The 6,000-nt window shown below is 57.4% G+C and overlaps 1 protein-coding gene across 1 annotated transcript in view; it reads left to right on the top strand.

Annotated features, from left to right (window-relative positions):
* Window positions 1–412: 412 nt before the first annotated feature.
* Window positions 413–6,000, top strand: part of SLCO2B1 (solute carrier organic anion transporter family member 2B1) — a 31,349-nt gene continuing 25,761 nt past the window's right edge. Inside the window, exon 1 of the mRNA XM_041460375.1 lies at window positions 413–532. The gene's annotated coding sequence lies outside the window, so the exon portion shown is untranslated. The remainder of the gene's footprint in view (window positions 533–6,000) is intronic.

Raw genomic sequence — 6,000 nt, 5'->3', positions numbered from 1 at the left:
AGACTGCTGGAGAGACCTTGAAAATAAATAGTCCAGGGTTAGATAAACAAAGTTTCCCTTTCCCAAATCTCAGGATTACACCAAGGCTTCAAAATGTACAGAAAAAAACCCTGCAGATGAAGCAAATTGAACAAGAAAATGAACCCAAGGAAACTGGCCGGGAGGAATGGGACCCTTGCAGGGAGGAGAGAGGGGACTGGAGCCGGGGGACGGAGGGAAAGCCAAGCCCAGTTTGGACTGGGACTGGGAAAGCAGCTGGCAAAGCCCTGGCTCAGCAAACCGCACAGCTCTGTCCTTCTGGGATTGCAGCTTCGGGAAAAGGAAAACACAGAAATAAAAGAAACCCTCTTGAAAGCGATTGCAAAAGTCGAGCGCGCTCCGGCTTTTAAAAGTGCAGGCGAAGCCCCACCTCCAGGCAGCCATCCCCACCTCCAGCGGCAGGAAAAGGAGCGAATGGCCCCGGCCGTGCTGCCAGAGGGAAGGGCTGGCTGGCGGCCGCGGGGTGAGCGCCGGGAGAGCCCCGGGACGAGCGGTGAGTACGGAGCGAGGACGGCTCCGCTGCCGGGAGGGCTCTGCCCAAGGTGAACTTCCTGCTGCTGGGAGCAGCTGGCGGAAAGCGAGGAGTGCCACCACTGCTCCGTGCCAGCCTCTGCACGTGTGCTCTGTCGCTCCCTCTCTGCTGGTGCTTAGTTATTTGAGCGTCTTTTTTATCCCCAGTGAGGCAGCCCCGCTTATTTCTCCCTGCTGCAGGGAATTTTCCCATTTTCCCAGTGCTGTCCCAGTGGGTTTCTCCCATGCTTTCACTTCTCCGATAAGGGCAATGGCTCTTTGCAGCCCAGATGTTGGGAAGATGCCAGGCGGCGTGGGCTGACCTGTGCCTGGCTGCCAGAGGGAGCGTGGCCGAGCCAGACCTCTCCAGCAGGGAGGAGAACTGATCCTGCAGCCCCAGAGTCATGGAAGGCTCTGGGATCACTGCTGAGCTGCTCCTGCCCAGCTTTTCCTTGGCTGCAGGGGTCTGGGAGCAGCAGGCTGCTGGGTTTCTGCTGGGTTTCTGCTGGCTGCTGCAAACAGGGAGCTGCTGTGTCCCTTCCAGCCTTCGGGGTGGGTACATCCCCTGGGAGCCAGCCGTGGGAACAGCCTGTCCTCCCCGGAGCACGGATTGTAGGTTTGGGGTGAGGCTGGCCACACCTGCTGCCTCTGTCAGGTGGCAGCTGGGGTGTCCCTGCTGGGCATGGGGACAAGGGGACTGGTCTGCAGGGGTGGGGTGGGCACCTGTCCCCTCCTGAGTGGGGCTGCTGCTCTGATTCCACCTCTGGAGATGGGTACCCAAGGGCAAGGATACCCCTGGAGGGGAGCTCCTGTGTCAGCAGGGAATGGCACTGCATGTCCCAAAAAACACTGGCTACCCCTGGACCCCTGGCAGTGTTCCAGGCCAGGCTGGACACTGGGGTTTGGAGCAGCCTGGGACAGTGGGAGGTGTCCCTGCCATGGCAGGGGGTGGCACTGGGTGGGCTTTAACCTCCCTGCAACCCAAACCCTCCTGTGATTGTTGAGCTGTGCAGCCCAAGTGAGGTTCTCCCCCTGCCTTGGAAGCACAGACACATCCAGAGCTCCTCCCTGCTTTGGCCAATTCCCTCAGAAGGCTCCTGAGGGGCTCCTGAGGAGCCCCTGGCCCCAAGGTGGCTGTGAGAGCCCTTTGCCTGCCAGCCCCCTGCTAGTTATTGTTGTGTGCTTGTTTTACAACTCGCTCTCCTTCCTCCTCGAGTCCCCTCCTGCTTTCCCAGTTTCCCAGTGTTTCCCAGCCATCCTGCTGGGCACAGGTGGCATTTCCAGGCTCTGCAATGCCTCACCCAAAGCCCCGAGCCCTGCAGGGCTGCTTGGCCTCCTCCCTTCCCTGCAGCAGCCTGGGGCTCTCTGGGGACCTTGGTCTGGTCACAGCTAGATCCCAGCCCCGGTTCCTCGGTGGCTCCTGGCTCCCAGTCTGCTCCCAGTGCTCCCCTGGGAGTGCTGCTCTGTGGTGCTCTGCCCTGGACCTGCCACATGTGCCCTGGCTGGAGGTAGATTAAATATTGACTGTCTTGAGCCAGGATGTGGCTGCGTGTGGGTTTGGGGGAGCTCCATTCCCCCCTCAGCACCTGCCACTGGCACCCCAGCCTTTGGAAAGGTGATTTTCCAAGGAAGTGGAGGCAGCGTGGGAGGCAGAGCGGGCGGTGAGGGGAATTCCTGGCTTGAGACATGATTGGAACACCACAAGGCTCTGAGGCGCCATCCAGGGAAAACTGAGAGTGAGTGAGTGGCTGGAGAAACCCCAGGACAAGATCACGCCCAGGGATGCAGGAAAGGGCTTGTTGCTGTCAGGCAGCTCGGCTGGGCCAGCTGTGTCTCCAGCTGCAGGTCTGGGCACTCCAGAAGATAATCTCCATTTTCACTGGACTCTCTCAGTCTCTCCAAGTGTACAGATAACAGTGCAGTCCACCGGTGTTAAACAATGGAAGAAGGACATTGGGTGGTTCCCCCTGCTGCCCAAAATACCAGCGTTTCCTCCTTTTCCTGTGCCAGCTCCAGCCCCCACCAGCTGCTCTGGGCTGAGGCTTCACTCCAGCACTTGCTCCTTGTCCATCAGCACCCAGAAATGTCACCAGGTCTGTCCCACCCGCAGTGTTTCCTCTGCTGTTCACAGCCAGCTCCTCTCTTGCTGGCTAAGGAATTTTCTCACTTCTCCTAAGCTCTACTCAGTTCCCTTTCTTGGCAGCAGCATTTCCCTGCTCCTGCTCCTTCCTCCATCCATCCATCCATCCATCCATCCATCCATCCATCCATCCATCCATCCACCCCTGCTGCTTACAGGTGGCCAGCATCATTCCCACCTCCTGGTGAAGCAAGTTTTACTGGCCACCTCCAAAATTTGGGGATGCTCTGGTTGGTGATCCCTAGGTTAGAGTGGAGGGGGTAAAGAGCTGCCCTGGAATGTCCCTTGGAAATAAATGTTCAGGATTGGGGTGCAGATGCTCCTCATGGAATACTCGGTGTGAGGAGCAGGTCTGTGGTCCTGGGCAGACCATGAGTGCAGATGGAGGATCTGGGTTTGTTGGGACTTTTTTTGTCAGAAATTACAGATAATAAATAGCAAACAAGTTCTGGTTTGCTCCAGGAGGTCTCAGCTCCAGGGAGCTGCTGGGGTTTCCACTCAGGATGTGTGTTTGAGGCACAGGGCCATTGCAGAGGCTCTTGCTCCTTGTTTTGCAACAGCTTCCCCTTCAAAAAGTTCATTTTTCTCACCAGAGGTGTCTGTGTCCCTGGAGCCACTCTGGCTCTGCCCGTTTCCTCCAGCTGCTCCTTGCACTGCAAGCTCTCACAGCTTTCAGGTGAACTCAGCAGAAAATCTGTGTTTTTCTCAGTTTTCACTCCTGTCCAAGCAACAGTGAAGTACAGAGGGGAAAAAACATCAGGAAGGTATTTATGGTGTGTGAACCCCAAATGGGGGAAGCTGTGGTTTGGGATCACTTCCCTTCAGGCTTCTCTTGGCAGGTGTTTGTGCATAGGGCCAAGCACTGCCTGCAGCCTGTGGAAGAGCAGATTCCTGATGGAATCAGGCTCTTCATCCTTCCTTCAGCACTTTAACTCCCATCCAGGGGCTGGAGCTGCTTGAGGCAGGAAGAGTTTCCCTGCCAGACACAGAGGAGGGGGTGCTAAAATAGAAAATCCCACCGAGGACACATGACAAGGCTTTCCTGCAGCACAGCCACATCTGTCCCTCCCAGGCCCGGGGTTGGCTGTGCAGCATGTGCCTCCTTCCAGAACACAGGGGTGACTTTTGTACTCAAAATACTGCATAAAACCGTGGAGAGAAGGAGCAAAGCTGGGAGATCCCGGTTTGGCAAACCTCACAAACCCTCGAGCCACACACAAACCCGCAGGTGACGGGGAGGAACGGGGCCAGGAGCAGTTTAGGGGTGCTGCTGGTGCAGGGGGGATGCACCCCACGAGAGCCTGGGAAGCCGCAGGAGCAGAGGGTGAGGAGGGATCCTGGGGGGGCTGCAGACCCCGACAGCTCCACAGCCCTGGGCAGTCTTTGGAAGCAAAGCCAAGCTGATGATTCATGGAATTACGCAATTCCATCCTGGCTGCTTATGTAACTCCAGAGCCATCTCCCTGAGCCAGAGGCTCTGGAGTCCCCTCCCTCTCCTCTGAGAGCCACGGCTGCTCCAGGACGCTTCCCCTGGGGAGGAAAAGACACCCCAGGTGGGATGGATGGATGGATGGATGGATGATGGATGGATGGATGGATGGATGGATGGATGGATGGATGGATGATGGATGATGATGGATGGATGGATGGAGAGCAGCCCTAGGAGGAGGATTTGGGGCTGCTGGTGGCTGACAGGCTGGACATAAACCAGCTCAGAAACTCTCAACCCTGGGCAGATCCCCCAGCCTGGACAGCAGGAAGGGGGGGTTCTGCCCTGAGCCCAGGTGAGACCCCACGTGCAGAGCTGCCCCAGCCCTGGGGACACAGCAGCAGCACCTGGAGCTGCTGGAGAGAGCCCAGAGGAGGCCCCGGAGCTGCTCCAGGCTGGAGCCAGGCTGGGAGAGCTGGGGGTGCTCACCTGGAGAGGAGAAGGCTCCAGGGAGAGCTCAGAGCCCTGGCAGGGCCTGAAGGGGCTCCAGGAGAGCTGGAGAGGGACTGGGGACAAGGCATGGAGGGGCAGGACACAGGGAATGGCTCCTACTGCAGGGATGAATGGGATATTAGGAAGGAATTCCTGGCTGTGAGGGTGGGCAGGCCCTGGCACAGGGTGCCCAGAGCAGCTGTGGCTGCCCCATCCACAGCAGTGACACAAGAGTCCCCATCTCTGGTTTGGTGCTGCCAGGTGAGCTCCAGCTCATTCCCCACATCCTGCAGTGCCGGAGCAGGTGGGGATCCTCCAGGAAGGGCTCCAGCCCTGGCAGGGGGTGCCAGGGAGAGGCAGGGAGCTCTGGGAAACCTCAGCTCACACTTGGGGAGCAGGGTTCCATCACTCCCAAAGCAGAGGGGTACCAGGGCAGGGCTGGAGCCTCTCCCTCATTGCCTGTGCTTGCAGGTCATGTGTTTCAACACCAGTTTTCCTTTTTCCTCTAATTTTTAACCTCCAGTAACGTTTTCCTCTTCTAACTTCTTGTAATTTTCTGTCATCTGTGGCCCATTTCTCATTACACAGAGTCAGTGAGCTGGGCCCATCTAATTTTCACTTTCTTTTTGCCGCATGGTGCAAGACAGAAACAGCTCTCGGGCACATCTCTGCATCCCTTTTTATTCCCTGTCTTTTTCCATGCTGTGTATCCACTGCCTTTCCCTTCTGTTGTGTTATAAAGCATCTTTGCACCCACATTTTCTGGGCCAGCTTCCCCTTTACCCCAGGCACGCTCATAAATACACACCCTTCCAGCCTCGCTGACAGGGAGGCAAAATTGTTCAGCAGAAGGAAGACAGATTCCAGAATATTTGCTGGCATTTCGTTCCCCTGCTGGGGTTTAATTTGCTGTGTTACATTGGCTGTTATTTACTCACGCTCTGCTGAGCCCAGCGTGTGCCTCTCCTTGCCCAGCCAAGGGGAGCAGCTGGTGATGAAGGCTTTGGGTGGAGAAACGGCCTTGGGAATGGGACAGGGTGCTGAGCACCCAGCCCAGACCCTGCTGGCACAGCCAGCACCGTGGTGCAGCTCCCACGCGGGGTTTGGGGCATTTCTGCTGCCCTGGTGTCAGAGAAGAGGCAGCCTGGGGACAAGTGGAGCATCTCAATTAGTGCTGCAAATGGTTTGGGAGATTGTCTCAGATCTAGGCAGTGACAGGGGAAAGGCTTCCCACTGCCAGAGGGCAGCGTTAGGTGGGATCTGGGGAAGGAATTCCTCCCTGTGGCTGCCCCTGGATCCCTGGAAGTGTCCAAGGCCAGGCTGGATAGGGCTTGGGACAGTGGAAGGTGTCCCTGGCATGGCAGGGCTGGCACTGGGTGAGTTTTGAGGT

This window comes from Pyrgilauda ruficollis, unplaced genomic scaffold, assembly GCF_017590135.1.
Source record: "Pyrgilauda ruficollis isolate IOZ18807 unplaced genomic scaffold, ASM1759013v1 scaffold143, whole genome shotgun sequence".
Classification (NCBI taxonomy): domain Eukaryota; kingdom Metazoa; phylum Chordata; class Aves; order Passeriformes; family Passeridae; genus Pyrgilauda; species Pyrgilauda ruficollis.
The sequence above is the reverse complement of the archived record's forward strand: the minus strand, read 5'-3'. Positions and strand labels throughout refer to the sequence as shown.